Source organism: Vulpes lagopus, chromosome 12, assembly GCF_018345385.1.
Source record: "Vulpes lagopus strain Blue_001 chromosome 12, ASM1834538v1, whole genome shotgun sequence".
Classification (NCBI taxonomy): domain Eukaryota; kingdom Metazoa; phylum Chordata; class Mammalia; order Carnivora; family Canidae; genus Vulpes; species Vulpes lagopus.
Genome location: NC_054835.1, coordinates 17033618 through 17056296, shown reverse-complemented (window position 1 = coordinate 17056296; position 22679 = coordinate 17033618). Strand labels below are relative to the sequence as shown.

Genomic DNA, 22679 nt, shown 5'->3' with positions numbered 1-22679 from the left:
TCTGCCTGTGTCTCTGCCTCTGTCTCTCATGAATAAATAAATAAATAACAATTAAAAAAATAAAAATAAATAAATAAATTCACCACTATTATCTTACCCTGAATGCTCCACCTCTCCTGTCCCTTCCCGTCACACATTCTCTTTTGCCAAACCATCCAAAAGTGGGTTGCAGTTTCCTTAATATTTCACCTGTAAGTACCTCAGCATGTATTTTCCAAGTATAAGAACATTTTTATGTGTAACTATATACCATTATGTAACTGAGAGATCAACTGTAATTCAGTACTACCATCCTGTATTCAGTCCATAACTCAAATTTCTTTATTATTCCTCAGATCTCCTTTATAGCTCCTTTTCTTCCAGATCAGATCCAATCAAGGTTTGAGCATTTTATTTGGTTCTTGTGCTTTTGTAGTTTCCCCAATATAGAACCATCATATCAGTACTCTCTTTTCTTAATTATGGTGAATCCTTTGAAGAGTTCAGGTCACTTGTCCTACAGAACATCCCATATTCTAAATCCTAGTCAAATTTTCCAGCAAGACTTACATAGATTACATCACATCACATCAGGACACACATAAAGTACATGTGCCATGTGGCCATGGAGGACATCTTAGTTAATGTGATGCCTACCAGTTCTTTCCTTTTTATATAAGGGCACATTTTCCTTTTATATTTTAATCTGTCGGGTTCATGTAATTTTTAAAAATTGTGGTTGAACACACACACACATAACATAAAACTTATTTTAACTATTTTTAAGTATAGAATTAAATGACATTAATTACATTCACAGTGTTGTACACCCATATCCCCACTGCCTACTTACAAAAATTTTTCAACACTCCAAACAAACTTGGTAACCATTAAGCGATGATTCTCCATTCCCTTCTAATCTACTCTCTATCTCTGGATTTCCCTATTCTAGATATTTCATGTAACTGGAATCATGTGTTTGACCTGCATCTGGCTTATTTCTCTTAGCTTGGTGTTTTCAAGGTTCACACATTCAGCACTTAATTGTTTTTTATGATGGAGAAATATTCCATTGTATGTATATACTCCATTTTGTTTATCTATTCCCCTACTGATGGGCACTGGATTGTTTTCACCTTTTGGTTGTTGTGAATAATGCTGCTATGAACATTGGTATATAAATATCTGTTTAAGTCCTGGTTTGGGGAGCATCTGGGTAGCATGTCGGTTAGCCTGCAACTCTTGGTTTGGCTCAGGTGGTGAGATTGAGCTCCCTGTCAGGCTCTGTGCTCAGTGTAGTCGGCCTGGGACTCTCTCTTCCTTTCCCTCTTCTCCTCCTGCTCATGCTCTCTCTCCCTCTCCCTAAAATAAATAAATCTTAAAAAAAAAAAAAAAAAGTTCTTGCTTACAGATCTTTTGGCTATGTACTCAGGAGTGGCATTCTTGGGTCATATGGTAATTTTCTGTTTAGTTTTAAGGAACCACCAAATTGTTTACCATAGTGGCTGTATACCATTTTACATTCTTATCAGTAATATACAAGGATTTTTCGCTTTTCATGGAATATTGTTTTTAAAAAAGTTGTTAAATTAAGTTTTTTTACCTTTTCTTTTTAAGTGTTACATAGACCAGCTGTTGTGCTTTTTAAATTTTTGATGTCCTTTGAATAATAACCTATTTTTTAATGCAGTCTTAGACTATTAAGACTCAACAGAAGGAAAAAGATAATTCATGGAAATGTCCTCTGTATAAACTTTTTCTGCTCTTGGAATCTGCCCATGGTGAAATATCTTACCTCGTCCTTACTTTTTTTTTTTTTATTGGCAGTTACATTATAAAGTGTCTTATTACTTTCTCTTTAATGTGCCTTTATTTAAACCTTTGAATTATTCTTTGACTTTATATGTGTGAAGCATTGTTTACCCAAACTGGATCCTAAATTTGAGGACTTGATAATTTTGAGTTTTTGATTCCCCTGTATTTCTACCAATATTTTTTGTATATAGCAAACATCCATAAGAGGTTTAAAATAATTAGAAGCCATTTCTGCCCATAAAAACTAGAAGTGATTTGAAAATCATTTCATTTTTTTATAAATAAGGGACAGACTTTGATGTTTAATCCCATTTCAATCTTCAGCAAACATACTTAATCAAATCTGACTTTAAGAACTAATGGTTTTGTGATATAGTCAAGTTGCTTCATAATAATTAAAGATATTATTTAAAATAATGTGTTAACAATAATTTACTTTTCTTTTTTGGAGAAAATTGTAACGAGAAAGTAATTTCTGGTTGACGATTAAGGAAGGTAAATCTATGTTATACTATTAAAAAAAGAGGGTGTTGCCTTCACAGTAAGATTATTCAGTTAAACCAGATATCAGATTTTTCTGATTCTTCAAACATGAAGAAGCTAAATTTTGCTGCTGCCATTATTACTGTTTTAATGAACGTCAACTTTTCTCCTTTCCTAGCTGGGTGGCCATTTACTGTTATTTCTACAACTAGCTTTTATCTCTTCCTGCACCCACAATATTGAGCAGTTTTAAGAGTTTCAACAGTGCAGATTCACTTTGTTTATCTTATGCAGGACTGCAGTGAGTAAGATATTGTGAAACCTTGTGACTCGGCATATATTCAGACCCGGATGTCCTGGAGTAATTTGACTGATGCCTTATGTGATGTGTTTAGAAATTCTAGCTCAGGGGATCTCTGGGTGGCTCAGCAGTTTAGTGCCTGCCTTTGACCCAGGGCATGGTCCTGGAGTCCCAGGATTGAGTCCCAGGATCGAGTCCCAGGATTGAGTGCCAGAATGGAGTACCACATCCAGCTCCCTGTATGGAGTCTGCTTCTCCCGCTGCCTGTGTCTCTGCCTCTCTCTCATTCTGTATCTCTCATGAATAAATAAATAAAATCTTAAAAAAAAAAAAAGAAATTCTAGCTCAAAGAAGTATATACTTTTAGAGCTAAAAGTGAATATATTGATCTACTCTAACTCTTTTGCTTTATAAGAAATCAAGACCCAAGAGAGGAAGTAACTTGTACAGTATCATTTATTCCTTTAGCAAATATTTACTGAGCCTCTGCCACATCCCATATACTGTATTAGGTGATTGGAGCAAAGCAGTAGGAGCAAAATAGGAACAATTCCTGCTGCCAAGGATCAGGAAGGATATTAGAAGCATGGGATATGGGGTGATCTGGCCTCACCATGTTCACGCTGGTTGCCAGGATTGACTCAGCATATCCAGCCTGCCTATGAGGGTGGGCCTTGCTTCTCTCAACATGTGTCTCAAACCTGCAGGATCCCTCTAGGGAGTAACTATCCTAATAAGGCCTCTGAATGAATAGTCATGCTCTGCTACTAAAGCCTCCTTATTGTAAGAACCTAAGCTGAACTTATTCATGGAGCAGACTTTCTTTTTTTTCACCACAATGTGCCGATTTGTATAACTTTTGTCTATCATTCTTTTTTTCTTTCTTCACAGTTAAGAAGACCTAAAAATCATCTGATGGTTTATTCTAAACCAAATTTAATGAAACTGAACTGTAGTTTTAGGTCAACTTTAAAAAATTACTTTCTTTCAACTTACAAAATTTTACAAAAGGCCAAGTAATCCTAGACCACCTATAATTGAAATTATATGATCAAAAGTCACAATTAGATATGATTTTTAGAAGTTTACTTGGGCAAATGCTGTTATATTTCATTTCCTTGCAGGTAAAAGAACTCTGGAAGGCAGTGTAGTATAGGCAGTGTAGTATAGGGGCTAAGGACAGAGCTTTGAAATCTGACTGGCTTGAGTTTGAATCCCAGCTCTGCCACTGACTACCTCTGTGAGTGTGTGTGTGTGTGTGTGTGTGTGTGTGTGTGTATGAGAGAGAAAGTGAGAGATCTTGGGCAAGTTAAGGAATTTCTCTGAGACTCATTTCCCACATATATAAAAGGATGACAAATACTATCTACCTTATAGGATTACGAGGCCCAAGTGAGAATGGATGTAAAACACTTATCTTAGTAGCTGACTATGATTAGGTCAACTGCCATAGGCTTTATACTTATGTCTTTTTAAACCACTGCTAACTTTTCAAACTGGTAATCATGAATTTTTTTTTCCCCTTTGGAAGAAGAAAATGTTCTGTGGATTTATCAAACTTTATTCGCTCTCCTTTTATACTTTATTTCAACCTTTTCCCCCTTCACCTTTTATTGGGCAGAGAGTTATGAAATGTGACCAGATAGCATATAATGTAACTAACTCAGTTTTTTGTGAGTATAAGCTTTTTGATCATGTGGGCAGCTATTCTCTGCATAAAGTGGAGGTCAGACTGAGCAGCACTAATGTGCTCTAAATTTTGAGGTATATTTGGCTTGAAGTAGATTGCTGACGGAAAGGGAAAAACATGGGGGAGAATAATTACCAAATTGTTTTGAACAGCACGAAAGGTTATATTTGGTCCAAAAAGCAACTGAAAAGCTTATTCTGAAGTAGCATTTTCTGTGTCATTAAGCAGGACATCATGACGAGGATGTGCAGAAAAAGGAAGCCTGGTACACTATTGATGGGAATGTAAATTGGCATAGCCATTGTGGAAAACAGTATGGAGATTCCTCAAAAAATAGAAATACCATATGATCCAATAATTCCATTATTAGATATTTACCCAAAGAAAATAAAAACACTAATTTGGAAAGATATATTCATCCCTATGTTTATTGCAGTATTATCATAGCCAAAAGATAGAAACAACCTAAGAGCCATCAGTAGACAAATGGACAGGGCACCTGGTGGCTCAGTCAGTTAGTCATCTGCCTTCAGCTCAAGTCATGATCCCAGGGTCCTGGGATCGAGCCCTGGTTGGGCTCCCTGCTTCTCCTTTGCCTCTGCCCTTCTTCCTTGCTTTGTTCTCTCTCAAATAAATAAATAAAATCTTTTTAAAAATAGACGTCTATAAGGAAGTGATGTATATATGTACACACATGTATATGCACATATATACATATATATAAACACAATGGAATATTATACAGCCATAAAAAGAATTCAGTTGTGCCATTTGAAGCAACATGGATGGACCTAGAGGGTATTATACTCAGTGAAATAAGTCAGACTGAAAAAGACAAATACCATATGGTTTTATTCATAAGTAGATTCAAAACAAACAAACAAATGAATAAAAAAACAACCAAATCAAACCTATAGAGAACAAACTGATGTTTGCCATAGGGGTGGGGCGGAGACTTGGGCAAAGTAGAGTGAAGGGGAGTAGGCTGTACAGGCTTCAAGTTACGGAATTAATGAGTCAGGAATAAAATGCACAGCATAAGGATTACAATTGATATAATAGTGATGTATTGAGATAGGTGATGACTACACTTGCAGTGAACATAGCACAATGTATAAACTTGTTGAATTTTTACTATGTTGTACACCTGAAACTAGGTTAACATTGTATGTCAGCTATACTCAAATAAACAAAAAGCAAAAACAAAACAAAGCCCAGGACATTATGGATTAATCATAAGATGCCAGACAATTGGAATCTTTTTAAAACAGACCAAAAATGAATCAAATAGTGTAGAATTGAAAAAACACAATATCTGATAGTAAGAATAGACAAATCCATTAATACAATAGATTTTAATTAAAGATTTTATTTATTTATTTATTTATTTATTTATTTATTTATTTATTTGACACAGAGAGAGCACACAAGCAGGGGCAATGGCAGACAGAGGGAGAGGGAGAAGCAGTGGGACTCAATCCCAGGACCCTAGAGTCATAACCCAAGCCGAAGGCAGATGCTTAACCGACTGAGCCACCCAGGCGCCCCAGTAGGAGATTTTGAACATGTCTCAGTATTTGTTAGATCACAAAGACAAAAATATCAATAAAGACACAGTAGATTTAAATAACATAAATAAACCAACCTGCCTTAATGAACATGAAGAGAATACTGTCATATCTAATTTTCCTGCAATCTTTACTAATCTGAAGTATAGAGGAAAGGTAATTTACCACTAGTTACACTTACAGAAGATGTGTCTGGTCCTCTTGGTGCTTATATTACTTTGTTTTTAAAATTATATGTTATAAGCAAAGTAGCAAACCTACAAAAACCTAAAGCATTCTTATATCTTAGCTTGTTTCACATTTTAATGGGATCAGGTCCTAACTTACTAGCAGGACACTAAAGGTCCCAGACTCAAGCCTACATTTCTGGTCTTCTCTCTTACTTCTTCCCTGTCGTTGAACTGCTTGTCCTTTCCTCAAAACATGTACCTTGGCTATTTTCTGGAATGCTTTTCCCCAGTTCCATTCTAGTGGAACCTCTAGTGTAGTAGCTGTCACTCTTTTGCCTTCCTGGAGCTTTTTGTTGATACCATCAATACAATGCTTACCCATTTCTGTTGTTAGTAGCTTTTTGTGTCTCCTGCTAGGACAGTGTGGTACTATTTGTTTAAAGTTATCTTTACACAAAATGTATTGGTGGGGAAAGAGTGCTAGAGTAGGAGGCACTAGGGAGGTGTTTACAGCTATTTGGAGCAAGGTCTTTTTTGGAAATAAGGGCTTTATCTAGAGGGATGCTGTGGGGATGAAGAGGGTGTGTGAAATATAATAAATTGTGCAGAAAAAACTGTGAGATTGACTATCTGTTGTTAGATGGTAGAACAGAGTGTCAAAAAGAAGGACCCAAAGATATAATCGGAGGTTTTGAGCTTGGAAAAGTGAGAATGATAATGGAAATAGGAAAACTCATTGGAGGGGTGCTCATGTGTTCCTATTCTCTTCGGGTGAGAGAAGAGTGAAGATCAGGATGGTACTTGATGTTTTAGTTACAAGTATCCAATGGGCAGTTGGAAAATAGGCCCTGGAGATTGGGAGAGAAGTCAAGATGATAAAGAGATTTAGGAGTTTTGAGATGTGAAAGTGTATGGCAGCGTATATGATTTTGAAAATTGAATTGATATTGTTTCCTGGCATAATTTAATTGGCTAGAGCTAGAGCCAGAAATTCAACTAGAATATATTATATATATATGTTATATATATTATTATATATTATATATGTAATATATTCTATTTATGTAATATATATATACACACATTCTATATATATGTATATATATAGAATATATATATACATATATATATATATATATATTACAAATACAAATAAACAGATGGCTGGTTTTTTGTTTTTGTTTTGTTTTTTACCTCTAAAGTGAATGTACTTTTGACATTTTGCCCTGGGATGTTTTTTTTTAAAGGAATGTTGGAAGTTCAGATATTAATTCTCAAAGTCCATTGTTCATGTTTTAAGAATACTACTGATAATCAAATGAGCATTAGTAAAGTGCTTTTGGTCTTCACTAATTTGTTCATTAGGGAGGTGATTGGACCTCTTTCTTTTTTCTTTATTTTAATCTGAGTGCTGCCTAATTTGAAAGTAAAGCAAAAAGGTAAAACAGTTCTCAGAGTACTTGCTTCTACTTGAGTCATGAATTTGCTTTAGGAAACTGAAGGATAGCCTGATATTTTAAAATCTGACCTTTAGGAGCGGCACAGTTGTGTATTTTGTAATGTGATAATAGACTTATGTGACGGTTGAGAACCAAACATTAATTACTACTTTAGGATTTGGTCCCTAAATCTTCAGATCTGATGTCTAGAAATTAGATGTGCTTTTTTTTCTTTCTTTTTTCCATTTAACTTAGGTGGTAGAGAATTGGGATTCTACTTTAAAAAAAGGAAAATGCAGTTCAAAGACTGTGTGAGAGATCATGTTGACCAAACTTAAACAGAACTGAAAACCAATGCAGAACTGTGTAATTTAGTTTAACTTTGTACAACCACATCATTAACAAATATATATTCAGTGGGAGTGGTGAGGGAAATAGATTTTTAAGATAAAGTTGCTGAGAATACAAAGACCAAGTTAAGATTTGCTCAAAATGAACTTGAATTTAGAGACTAGGAATATGGGGATTTTTTTTCAAGGGCAACCTCTTTTTTTTTTTTTTTCCCCATTCATTTGATCCAGATGTCCCACTTAAAATTTTTTATGAACACCATCCTCATTAGCTTTTAAAAATATCTCAGGGAGTGTAAAATTATCACTTTATATCTCATTCATTATCAGTAAAGAAATTATTCACAAATGTCAAAATTGTGAGAACTTTTCATTATCCTTTGAAGTAGTTTTATTAAAGAAATAACAGTAAGCTCAAAATTTGAATATAGGATGGAAATTGCCCATCTATAGTCAAGCACTCTGAAATGTTTTTCCTAATGAAATTTCTTTTTTTTTTTCCTAATGAAATTTCTTAATACATTTGCAGTTTTTTCTGTAAACGATTTGTAGGATTCTTGTATAATACAGTTTCATACTTTATAATTTGGCCTACAAAGGCAAGTTAAAACAAACTTGCTATGTTCAAGTCTTAACATTGAAGAATTGATTATATTTTTTTCTATTGACTTTCTGCTTGAGACATAAGAGTGAGTCATTCCTTAGTTCTCTATTTTTGAATGAAGGGTTAAATTTATTAAAGTACTTCTCCCCCAACAAAGCTAGATCTCTCTGTAGTGAAAACAGTAATAAGGACTTGTTCCATGATAAAGATGAATTGAGTGTATTAAAGCATATGAAAATGTGTTATTAGATAAATGAAAGAGTTTAATGGATATGAATAGATTCTTTGATCAGAAGATTTAGCCACCCATAACAATTACTGTTGATCACAATTTGTTGTACTACTGGACAGATTTCTAATGGTTACACTTTCAGTCTTGTTTTTTGATAGTAGAAAAGGAATTAAAGCATTATAGGTTTCATAGTATGTTACATCAGTTTTTTCTGAACATAGAAAACTTTGGATTGCTAGGTAGGTTTTGTTTGTTTTTAAAAAAAAATTTTTTTTTTTAATATAAGTAATCTCTACACCCAATGTGGGGCTTGAACTCATGACCCAGAGTTGCACACTTCTGACTGAGCCAGCCAGACACCCAGATAGGTAGGCTTCAAAACAAAATTCATACCTTTTTTTCTTTCTTTGTTAATTCTCCTTGTGAGTAGAGGCAATAATCTAAATCACTGGTTTTCAAACTGAGGTATGTGTGGGGAGAAGGAAGAGACCTGTTAGTTTCAATAACTTTAAGAAAATAAATTTCCAGTTCTTCCATACCTACTCTTTCCTAAAATTGGTTTGCCTGAGAGAGGTGCTTACTGCGGAGATTCAATCACATGTCCTCTTTGACCACTTGACTGAAGATAGGCATAGTTTTCTACACACCTGAAGCTCACTCTGGTATATTGACTCAGTTTTACAAACTCTCGGGGCAAAACAAAAGGGACAATTTGGTGATTACTTTAATGGTATCCTAAAAGCATCACGCCAAACTTCTCATTAAAAGATATTTTTGGAGTGCCTGGGTGGCTCAGTCAGTTGAGTGAGGGGCTCTTGATTCTGGCTCAGGTCATGATCTCAGAGTCCTGAGATCAAGCCCCACTTTGGTTCCATGCTCAGTGGGGAGTCTGGTATTCTCTCTTTCTCCCTCTGCCCCTCCCCTCTAAATATATAAATACATCTTTAAAAAAATATTTTCAAGAATTATTACCTGTTTATTGTTTATTAAAATTTATAATTTTGCCTTTCTGATAAATTTTATGCCAGTCGTTATTATAATAATTCAACCTGGAAGACAAAAATTAGTACTTAGGGCATTAAGTTAATTGAAAATTAAGGAAAATTTAACTATATACACATACATATTATAGTTTAAAGTGTTATAGGATGATCAGTGAAGGACTTGGAACCGTACAAATATGTCACATTCAAATAACAATCTGTAGGGGTGCCTGGTGGCTCAGCCAGTTAAGCGTCTGCCTTTAGCTCAGGTCATGATCCCAGTGTCCTAGGTTTAAACCCTGCATCCGGCTCCCTGCTCAGAGGGGAGCCTGCTTCTCCCTTCTTTCTGCTCCTCCCCTCTGCTCATGCTCTCTCAAATAAATAAATATTTAAAAAAAAATCTGTGGATGAAGCAGAACAGAAATGTAAGTTCAAGTAGAAAAAGGGAAGATATAAAATTCTTATTGTTAAAGAAGAGTATATGTTCATACAAGTTTTAAAAATATGATTCCAGGAATTAAATCTCAATTTTTATTTATTTGGGGACATCTAAAATAATAATGTAAAAGTTTTATTTAAAAGTATAAAAATTTGCGCAGTCCCAGTGGCCCAGTGGTGTAGCGCCACCTACAGCCCAGGGCGTGATCCTGGAGACCGGGGATCGAGTCCCACCTTGGGCTCCCTGCAAGGAGCCTGCTTCTCCCTCTGCCTATGTCTCTGCCTCTCTCTGTGTGTCTCTCATGAATAAATAAAACCTTTAAAAAATACAAATTAAATAAAAATATGTAAGCATTGCATAATTTTTCAAAATTATTTTAATATGAATAAACAAGTTTGAAGGTCATTGGTTTAGATAGCCCCCTGAGAGAGACTAATGGGTAATAGAGGCTTGCTTATTTATAATTGTTAATAAGTTAGATAAATAACAGATCATTTATACTATTAGTAAAGTGCTTTATTGCTTTGAGGCATGCCTGTAATGAATGTTCCACTTCCCAAAATTAAAATTTTCTTTGACTGGATAAATATATAGTTCTGAAGTCTGATATTTAATCTTTTAGCCTGTATTGAGCTGCATGACATCACCTTAAAAAAAGCAAATGTGTTAACTGAATCTGGAAGTAGGTGCAGCTGTCAGTAACATCAGACTTATCTACAGATTAATGGCTATTATCTGTTACAGGGAACTCTTTGTTGTTGTTGAGGGAAAAATCAAGACAACAAGATCTAAATCAGTTACCTAGTTAAGATTACTCAGAGTCTTTGACATTTAGTATTGGGAAAATAAATGTTAAGTTTAACACAGATAACAAATAATGCCTATTTGTAGCATCTCACAAAAAAAAAATCCCAAATTATTCATAATACTCAGTTAACATCTTCATTTGCTTCCAGTTTTTTTTTAGATGATTTTAAAAATGTAATTTCTAAACTGAAGCGAAGTTGGTGAATAAAAACTTTGTGACATTCTAAAGTTAGGGTAGCTTTATCTTTTTTTGTGTTGCAAATAAAGGTTAGTTTGCTAGTATTCACATTGGTGGGTTCCTATGAGTTTAGAAATAGGTAGATTGAGTAGACACCACAACTTATCAGTTGCTTTCTGAGAATAGTTTATTATTATAGGCTTAGAGGAAATTTGCTTTACTTTTATGAGATTTCATTAAGAAAAGGATATCCTCGGACGCCTGGGTGGTTCAGTGGTTGAGCGCTTGCCTTTGGCTCAGGTCATGATCCTGTGGTCCTGGGATAGAGTTCTACTTCTGGCTCCCCGTGGGGAGCCTGTGTCTCTCTCTGCCTGTGTCTCTGCCTTTCTCTGTGTGTCTCTCATGAATAAATAAATAAAATCTTTAAAAAAAAAAAAAAACAAGAAAAGGATTCTTGGGCACCTGGGTGGCTCAGTTGGTTGAGCGGCTGCCTTCAGCTCCTATCAGCTCCTATTTTTTTTTTTTCAAGTACTTTCACTACAAAATAATTTATTACAACACAGCTTCAGCGCAAGCCTATGTACAAGCACACATTCCTAACACCCCCAACTAGGGGACCCTTTTCTTCTCCCTGGCCTTTCTGACCTCCTCTATCAAATCTTTCAGATACTGGATCTCCTTGGCTAGAGAATCTGCCCTCTCCTTCAGAGCCTCGTTCTTCTTTTCCAGTTCTTTACACTCACCAGTGAGGGCTTCCTGCTCTGCCCTCTTCTTCTGGCGGTACCTAGTGGCTGCTGTCTTGTTCTGCTCCATTTTTTTCAGTTTCTTATCTAGTTTCTCAACCTTTACTTTTGCGGTCTTCTCTCCAGGGGGGTCATAGGGTTTAGGGCGGGCAGAACCACAGAAGGAACCTGGAGACAGCAAGCTCCTATTTGGAGAGCCCCTGGAGGTAGAGGGGCTATGCTGGGGGGACCCAAGATAGGACTCAGGACTCATACAGATGCCACTGTCATTATCTGAGGATCTGGGGATCTTGGGATTGAGTCCCACATTGGGCTTCCTGCTCAGGGGGGAGTCTGCTTCTCCTTCTCCCTTTGCCTACCACTCCCCATGCTTGTGCACGCTCTCTCTCTCTCTGTCAAATAAATTTTTAAAAAGGATATCCTATATGTAGCCTTCTATTACTAATTTCTGTATAACTCCATCATATCAAAGAATATACCTTGTATGATTTCAGTTCTTTTACATTTGTTAAGTCTGTTTTATAACCCAGGGTATTGTCTGTCTGGATGAATATTACATTTATACTTGAAAAAGAATGTGTATGCTACTGTTGGGTGGGATGTGCTATAAATGTCATTTAGATCTAGTTGATGGTAGAGTTGAATTGTAATGTTTTCTTGGTCAATTGATCCTTTTATCATTATGTAATATCCTCTTTATCTCTGGCACTGTTCCTTGTTCTGAAATCTACTTTAGCTGATACTACTATACTACTATAGCCCCTCCATTTTCCTTTTGTTCTATGTTTGCGTAGTATGTCTTTTTCCATTCTTTTACTTTTAACTTACCTATGCCATTACATTTTAGGTGAGTTTCTTATAGACAGCATGGAATTGGCTCTTGTGGGTTTTTTGTGTGTGTTTTTTAAAAGATTTTATTTATTTTAATTTTTAAAAAAGATTTTATTTATTTATTCATGAGAGGCACAGAGAGAGGAAGAGACACAGGCAGAGGGAGAAGCAGGCTACCTGCAGGGAGCCCCATGCAGAACTTGATCCCAGGACTCCCGATTATGACCTGAGCTGAAGGCTGATGCTCAACCACTGAGTCACCCAGGTGTCCCTGGCTCTTGTTTTTAAATTCATTTGACAATTTGTCTTTTAGTCGGTATTTTTATACCATTTACACTGGATATAATTATTGATATGTTTGGATTTAAGTCTACTTTTTAAATTATTTTCCTCTTTATTCCCTCTGGTGTTTATTCTGCGGCTTCCTCTTTCTTGTCTTCTACAGGATTGTTTAAATGTTTCGTATTTTATCTCTGTGTTTTTTACTATATCTCCTTTGTATAGTTTATTTTGGTAGTTGCTCTAGGAGTTACAATTTACACACCTAACTTTTTTTCTTTTCCATTTGTTTTTATTGAAGTTCGATTTGCCAACATATAGTATAAAATCCCCATCAAGTGCCCTCCTCAGTGCCTGTCACCCAGTTACCCCAACCGCTCCGCCCACCTCCCCTTCCACAACCTTTGCTTGTTTCCCAGAGTTAGGAGTCTCTCATGGTTTGTCTCCTTCTCTAATTTTTCTCACTCAGTTCCCCTCCTTTCCCTTATAATCCCTTTCACTATTTCTTATATTCCCCATATGACTAAAACCATATGATGATTGTCCCTCTCTGACTTACTTCACTCAGCTAATACCCTCCAGTTCCATCCATGTCTATGTAAATGGTAGGTATTTATCCTTTCTGATGGCTAAGTAATATTCCAGTGTGTGTCTGTGTGTGTGTGTGTGTGTGTGTGTGTGTGTGTGTGTGTATCTATACACCGGTATATATACCGCATCTTCTTTATCCATTCATTTGTGGAAGGACATTGTGGCTCCTTCCATAGTTTGGTTATTGAGGACGTTGCTGCTATGAACATTGGGGTGCAGATGCCCCGGTGTTTCACTACATCTGTATCTTTGGGGTAAATACCCATTAGTGCAATTGCTGGGTCACACTTAACTTTTCATAGTTCTACATAGGATTGATATTTTACGACTTCAGGAGGAATGCACAAATCTTAACCACCACATTTTACCCTCCACCACTTTATTTGGTTATGTGTATATTCATTGAAAACCTCACCAGACAATGTTAGGATTTTTGTTTTCAATTGTCATACATATTTTAAAGAACTTAAGAGGAAAAAAATAGTTTATTATATTTACCTAGATATTTACCATTTCTGTTGTTCTTTCATTCTGGAGGTCCCAAGTTTCTCTCTGGTATCATTTCTTTCTTACCTGAATAAGTTTCTTTAGCATTTCTTTTAAAGCAAGTTGGTTTGCGATGGATTCTTTAGTTTTCTTCACTGAGAATGTCTATTTTTGCCTTTTTCACTGGTTATAAAACTCTAGGTATTGGGTTGACAGGTTTTTTTTTTTTTCCTTTTAAATGTTTTGTGCTCTTGTCTTCTGGCCTCCATGGCTTTCGATGAAGAAATTCAGTCATTTGGACTGTTGTTCCCCAAATGAGCATATCATTTTCCTCTTACTGCTTTCAAGACTTTTTCCTTTGTCTTTGGTTTTTAGAAGTTTGGTTATGAAGTATCTAGGCTTTTTTTTTTTTTTTTTTTAATTTATCCGGTTTGGGATTTACTGAGTTTCTTGAAATCTAAGTTTATGTCTTTTGCCAAATTTGGGGAGTTAATAGCCATCATTACTACTACTACTACTACTACTACTACTACTACTACTTCTTCTTCTTCTTCTTCTTCTTCTTCTTCTTCTTCTTCTTCTCCCTTTCTTCTTCTTCTTTCTTCTTTCTTCTTTCTTCTTCTTCTTCTTTCTTCTTCTTTCCTCCCCCTCCTCCTCCTCCTCCTTCTTCTTCCATTGTGCCCTTTTTCTGCCCTCAGATTCAAGTGACAAGAAAGAATGTCAGACCCATTGGTAGACCTTTGTCCCTAAAATTATTCTTTTTCTTCTCTGTTGTTCACATTAGGTAATTTCTACTTGTCTGTCTATAAGTTAACTCATTCTTTCCCTTTGTCGATTCCATTCTTCTGTTGAATTCATCCAGTAAATTTTAAATTTTTGGTTATTATATTTTTCAGTTCTGAAATTTCCTCTTTGTTCTTCTTTATATCTTCTGTTTTTTATTTCAAGAATGGTTCATCCTACTTCCTTGTAGTATGGCTAAAATAACTGCTTTAAGGTTAGTGTGATAATTCCAACATCTAGGTCACCTTGGAGTTGGTATCTCATCATTGTTTTTTCCTTTCAAGTGTTTGACATTTTCCTGGTTCTTTGAATGTAAAATAATGTTGAGTTATAGACTGGACATTTTAGATCTTATGAGATCTGAGTCTTGTTTAAATTCTATAAAGATGATAATTTCTTTTTTTGTTTTAGCAATGAATGACCCAGTTAGGCTCCATTTTAAGTTTGACTTGCCTCCTGTGGGCTGTGATTGCAATATCAATTTTCAAAACTTTTGTGATTCTGTTCAGATCTGTTCTATGTACTCATCTCCTAAGGACCAGTCTGGGAACTAGGCGGTGATCTGTTTTGTAATTCAGTTCTCCGTGCTTTTGGTATGTTGTTTAGGATCATACCCACACATGTGCAGTTCAAGATTGAACCCAGGAGTTCATAGACAACTTTGTGGGATCCCTTTCTTAAGGTCCTTCCTCTCTACGATATCACCAATAGTCCCTAGTTTCCAAGGTCTCCTAATATAGAGGATAAACAAAGACATGAAGGGATGTGCAGTATTATCTGTTGTCAGGGAAATACAAATTAAAACTACAGTGAGACCCCGCTACACGCCTACTAGAATACTTCCAGTTAAAAAGTCTGAACAGTTGCTTGAGCAGTTTGTTAGGTGAGGATGCAGGGCAACTGGAACATTCATGTACTGCTGGTAGGAATGTGAAATGGTAAGCCACTTTGGAAAGCAGTTTGACAGTTTCTTATAAAGTTAAACTTTTACTGTATGACTCAGCCATGCCACTCCTAGATATTTATCCAAAAAAAAAACATGAAAATATATACCCACACTAAGATCTCTGTGCAGAGATATCTATTTATAATCACCAAACTGAAAACAACTCAAATACCCATGGAATGTGAATGGATAAATAAATTGTACTATATCCATGTGAGGGGATACATAGTAATAAAAAGTACAACTTAGGGCAGCCCCAGTGGCTCAGCGTTTTAGCGCCACCTTCAGCCAAGGGCATGAAGACCTAGGATCGGGGCCCATGTCAGGTTCCTTGCATGGAGCCTGCTTCTCCCTCTGCCTGTGTCTCTACCTGTCTCCCGATCTCACTCTCTGTGTCTCTCATGAATAAATAAATAAAATCTTAAAAAAAAAAAAGTAGAATTTATATATGCAACAATATGAATGAACCTCAAAAGCATTGTGCTGAATGAAAGTAGCCTCATACAAAAGGCTTCACACTACATGATTTCATTTATATGACATTCTGGAGAAGGCAAAAATATAGGCAAAAAAATTAGATTAGTGGTTGCCCAGAGCCTGGGAGCTGGGGGGAAGGGAACTTCCTGGGATGTTATAAATGTTATGCATCTTGATTGTGGTGGGGCTTATATGAATGTACACATTGCACTATGTACTTAAAAGGGATGACTTTTACAGTATATAAACTATATGACTCAATAAACCTGATTTAAAAAAACACTATATAGCAGTATGTTGATTAGAGAGATTGTCAAAATTGTTTTGATCGATCAGTTAACTCATACTTGAGTATAGGGGAATATTGTTTTGAGGATAGTTTGAGTATAGTTTTTGAGAAACTCTGTATGTTTCAAAGAAGAATAAAATTTAAGTATCATGAAATAAGATTTATCTTTATATGCTGTTTTGTAATCTTGTTTGTTATTATATGGTAAATATCATGCCCATAAATATATGTCCACAACACCTTAAATAGTTGCATAGTAGCTTATTTTATATAATAATTTGTAAACTGACCCACCGTTTTTGGATATTCAGGTTGTTTCCAGTTTTATTCTCTTTCGATTTAAACACTATAATCCTCATCCTTGTAGCTATTATCTTGGAATAAATTCCTGAAAAAGAAATTTCTATGTTAGGGTCATACCTGATTTGAAGATTTCATACACATAATTTTTGAATTATTACTCAGGAATGTTCTAAATTCCCTTATTTTATGAGTTTTTTTTGTCTCTTTTTTAAAACTATTTTTAAGATTGTTTTTTGATTAACCAAATTTTACAATTGTTACCAGTTAAATCCATCATTTTTTTCCTTTTATGCTTTTGTACTATTTTGTTGTCATACTCGGAAAGGTTCTCATCCTGAGACTTTCACATCATACCAATCTTTCTTAGAAAATGGATCAACCACTTTGTTCTTGGCTCCCTTTTTGCCGCCTTTCATAAGGCGCTTGTTCTTGCCGACCGCCATGGCGCTGCTCTCTCTCATCCTGAGACTATGAAAATATTTCTGTTGGCTTCCAGTTTTGTTTACGATCTCATTGTTACATCATTCAATATGGATTTAAGCGTTTATTTGGTATGATATGAAGTAAACCTCCCCTCTATTTTTTGTCACATGGTTAACCAGTTGTTCATGTAATAATTACTAATTCATTACCCATCGGTTTTAAATGTATCTTTAATCATTTTGTTATTGCAAATGTTTTTGTTACTGTGCTTTCTGCTTTGTTCTATTGGTCTGTTTATTTTGATCTTAACTGTACTGCCTTAGTAAGTACAGTTTTAAGACATTTTAATATGTAGCAATACAAGTCCCTGTTGTCATTCTTATTTTTTAATGTTGTCTTGGATATTCTCATCCATTTGTTTTTCTAAATTTTAGATCATTTTGTCCACTTGCAATAAAAATCTATTTTTCTGTGTAGTATTTGAAAATTAATTTCAAGGAAATTTGATATTTTTAAGCCTCCTATCTAGAAGCATGAAATCTACATCCCTCATTAAAATTTTATGTTACTTAGTATTATACATTTTATTATATTTAATCTTATGTGTGTTGTGGGTTTTGTTGCTGAGATCTTTTTTTCTGTTATGCTTTCTGATTATTGCTGAAATATGGGAAAGGAATTAGTTTTTGTATTGTTTCTATGTAGTGTAATCATCCTTTTATTTCCAATATTTACATGGCTTTCTGTTAAATAGGGTCTTATCAAAGGAAAACTTGGAGAGCATATGCCAAGATTCAATTAATATTTTGTATTTCTCCTAGATTCTATACTGTGAGGCTACAATTGATTCCACAAGGATGTGTTACAGTTAGGTACACTATTCACTGTAATACTTCCTCAAATCTATAGGACCTACAAAAAGAGTTTTGTCTCCATGAATCTGACATTTAGTTTTAGATTGTCTGTAGTTATATGATTAAAAAAAGATTGCAACACTATGTGATCTATGGGACTAGAGGCCACTAAATGTAACTTCTCTCTCAGTCTTCTTTAAAAGATTTTATTTATTTATTTGAGAGAGAGAGAGAGAGAGCATAAGCAAGGGGGAGGAGTAAAAGGAGAAGAAGAAGCAGACTTCCTGATGAGCAGGGAGCCTGATGTGGGGCTGGATCCCAGGACTCTGAGATCATGACCTGAGCTGAAGGCAGACCCTTCACCAATTGTGCCACCCAGGTGCCCCTGTAATTTCTTCTCTTGAAGTCTTATTTTTCAAAGACTTCTATTCTTCCTCTCCACTCCTACCCTGGGAAGATATTTCTGTGTGTCATTAATTGGCACTGGCTAGTTACAGTACTATTAAAGCTAAGTCTAAAAAGCTGATTAGATAATACTTCAACATATTACTGTAAACTTGGTCTTCTTGTTGCTCTTAGCTAGCGTTTCTTAAATTGCTACTGAAGACAATTAAGGGACAGACAAAAGATGCCAGGACTCAAGCCAGGTGATTATAGTGTTGTAAGTAGTCTACTTCACTGCCTTCGGCATAATTAAAATATGAGTTGGCCATGTTTGCAATTTAAAACAGCTATTAAATTTTACATATGCAAAAAAACATATTAATCCACACTCGCATTGCTCTGAAATTATAATTTTTATGTATTCTGTGTTCTGCTTCCTCACCAAAACTAGACTATGAGTGAAGGTATGTCTCTTATTTATAAATCTTATAATCTTAGTATAATATCTTAAACACAATGACCATTGTATTATGACCAATATAGTACAAAATTGGAAAAAGTTAATAAAAATGTATGGGGTGTCTGGGTGGCTCTGTTGGTTAAGCATCTGCCTTCAACTCAGGTCATAATCTTAGGGTCCTGAGATGGAGCCCCACATCAGGTTCCCTGCTCATCAGGGAGTCGGCTTCTCCCTCTGTCCCTCCCCCTTACTCATGCTCTCTCTTTCTCCTTCCTTTTCCCAAATAAATAAAATCTTTAAAAGAAATAAAATATTATGTATGATAACTACTATGTGTATTTCACATGTGTACATACAAGTGAGAGTTAATCAAAGATGATCATAGATACCAGACCCAAAGTGAGTGCCAAGATGCTGGACAATAAGAGAAAGCCAAAAGATGGATACCTTGCCTTCTAAAAAAAGGCTTAAGACCAAGTTACTGGGCTTGTGGTGGTTATAAACTTGCATATATTCTGGAAGACAACCTCTATTTGACATCCTTACATAGATGTTCAAGGGGCATCTCAAATTTAATACATTCAAAACAAATTTTAATTGCCTAGTTTTTTTTAATTTTTTTTTAAAATTTATGATAGTCACAGAGAGAGAGAGAGGCAGAGACACAGGCAGAGGGAGAAGCAGGCTCCATATACCTGGAGCCTGACGTGGGACTCGATCCCGGGTCTCCAGGATTGTGCCCTGGGCCAAAGGCAGGCGCCAAACCGCTGCACCACCCAGGAATCCCCTAATTGCCTAGTTTTATTCCTTCATCAAATATTTACTGAAGGACTACTGTGTGCCAGATACTGCTCTAGTGCTTGGAATATCCATCAGTGGGTGCAACAAATATTTCTGCTCTGTGTTGCTTATAATCTAGTAGAGAGAAATAGGCAGTAAATAATAAACTTAATAGGTAAATTGTTAAGTACTGTAGAAAAAAGAAAAAGTACAGAACGGTAAGCAGAATTATGAGTGTTGGTGGGATGGGCTTGGGGACAGTGCTGAGGAGGGTAGCAACCTAAATGGGGGAAGTCAAGTTGAAATTGGAACAAAAAGCTAGAGGCGAGGGAATGAATCAAGCAGGGATATCTGGAAGAAGAGCATACCAGGCAAAGGGAATAGCTAGAGCAAGGACCCAAAGTCAGGAGATACCTAGTATATCCAGTGAACTGCAGGGAAGTCGTTGTGGCAGATGCAGAGCCAGTGATGGGAGAGTATGAAAGGAGGTTAAAGGGCAAAGGAAAATGGTAGAAGACAAGTCATGTAAGGCCTTGATTCTGTATAAACAAGTCCTTTCTATATCCAAATCTGTCTGCTTCATGTCTACTACCAACCTAGTCACCATCTTTTTCTTCTCTAATTCTTCACTCTGCTTCCCCTTTGCTCCCTGCCCCCAGTCATTTCCCACACAGCAGTCAGAATGATCTTTTTAAAAAGCAATTCATGGGGCACCTGAGTGGCTCAGTTGGTCGTGTCCAACTCTTGATCTCAGCTTAGGTCTTGATCCCCAGGGTCATGAGTTCAAGCCCTGCATTAGGCTCCACACTGAGTGGAGAGCCTACTTAAAAAAAAAAAAAAAAAAAAGTGGCTTAGATCATATCATATCCCTGTTCAAAACCTTCCAATGTCCTGTGCAGCAAGGAAAGCGATCAACAGAGTAAGAAAAAGCAGCCTGTGGAAAATATTTGTGAACCATATATCTGATAATGGTTTAATATTTAGAATATATAAAGAACTGCAATTCAAAAAAGAAAACCCACAAATAATCTGATTAAAGAATGGGCAAAGGATATGAATAGGCATTTCCTCAAAGAAAATATACAAATGGCCAATAAGCATATGAAAAGATACTCATTATCACTAATTGGGAAAAGCAAATCATAACCTCAATGACTCATCACCTTACACTCCTTTGGGATGGTCATTATAAAAAATAAATACCAAAAAAACAAAATAGTAAAGATGTGGAGAATTTGGACCCCTTTGCATGGTTGACGGGAATATAAAAATAGTGCAGCCACTATAGAAAACAGTATGGAACTTCCTCAAAAAGTTAGAAATAGATTATCGTATGATTCATTAATCCTGCTTCTGAGTACCTATACAAAAAAATTGAAGCAGGATCTTGAAAAGATATTTGCACATCCATCTTCACTGCAGTATTATTTAACAATTGCCAAGAGACAACTTAAAGGTCCATTGACATTTGGATAAAGAAAACATGGTATACACATACAATGGAATATTATTCTGCCCCCAAAGGGAAGAAACGACATCTGATAAAGGACTGTTACCTAAAATACATGAAGAATTCTTAAAACTCAACAATAAGAAAAAAAAAAACTTGATTAAAAAGTGAGCAAAAAACAGACAACTTACCAAAGAAGTTAGACAGGTGGCAGGGATGCCTGGGTGTCTCAGTTAACTGTCTGACTCTTGATTTGGGCACACATCTTGATCTAAGAGTTGTGGGACTGAGCCCTGCATTGGGCTCTGTGCTCAGCACAGAGTCTACTTGTCCCTCTCCCTCTGCTCCTCCCCCTACCTGCTTGCTCGCTTATTCTATTTCTCTCAAATTAATAAAATCTTTAAATAAAAAGAGTTATACAGGTGGCAAATAAACATGAAAGGATGTGGGCGCTGTGATGGCTCAGTCAGTTAAGCAGCTGCCTTTGGCTCAGGTCATGATCCAGTGTCCTGTATTGAGCCCTGCAAAGGGCTCCCTACTCAGTGGGGAGTCTGCTATCCCTCTCCCTTTGCCCTTCCCCCTGCTCATGCACTCTCTTTCTTTCTCTCTGTCTCTCAATAAATAAAATCTTTAAAAAAAAAAAACATGAAAAGATGGGGCACCTGGGTGGCTCAGTGGTTGTGTCTGCCTTTGGCTCAGGTTGTGATCCCCAGGTCCTGGAATCAAGTCCTGCATTGGGCTCCCCTTGGCGAGCTTGCTTCTCCCTCTGCCCATGTCTCTGCCTCTCTCTGTGCGTCTTGTATGAATAAATAAATAAAATCTTAAAAAACCAAAACATGAAAGATGTCCCATATTTCATGTCATCAGGAAAATGCAAATTAAAGCAACAAGTTACTACTACACACGTACCAGAATGGCCAAAATCCAGAACACTGACAACAAATGCTGACGAAGATGTGAAGCAATAGAAACTCTTTCATTGGTGGTAGTGGAATGCAAAATGGTACAAACCACTTTGGAAAACAGTTTGGTGTTTTATAAAAAAACTGAACATATTCTTACTATATGATCTAGCAACTATGCTCGTTGGTGTTTACTCAAAGGAGCTGAAAACTTACGTTCACACAAAACTCTGCATACAGATGTTTATGGTGACTTAATTCATAATTGTCAAAATTTGGAAGCAACCAACACATCCTTCAGTAGGTGAATGGGTAAAATAAACTGGTACATCCAGACAATGGCATATCATTTAGCACTAAAAAGAAAACTATCAAGTCATGAAAAGACATAGAGGAACTTTAAATACCTATTACTAAATGAAAGAAACCAATCTGAGAAGGTTATATACTGTATGATTCCAACTAAATGACATTCTGGAAAAGGCAAAGCCGTATGGAAATAGTAAAAAGATAAATGGTTACCAGAGGTTAGGGAGTAGGAGGGGTTAATAGGTGAGGCACAATGGATATTTAGGGCAGTAAAACTACTCTAGATGATACAGTAATGGTAGAAACATGTCATTATACATGTGTCAAAACTCATAGAATATACAATAATAG

The 22679-nt window shown here is 36.0% G+C and overlaps 1 protein-coding gene across 1 annotated transcript in view; it reads left to right on the top strand.

Annotated features, from left to right (window-relative positions):
• CPD (carboxypeptidase D) overlaps positions 1 to 22679 on the top strand; it is a 79754-nt gene that overhangs the window by 8313 nt on the left and 48762 nt on the right. The gene's annotated exons all lie outside the window — the stretch shown is intronic.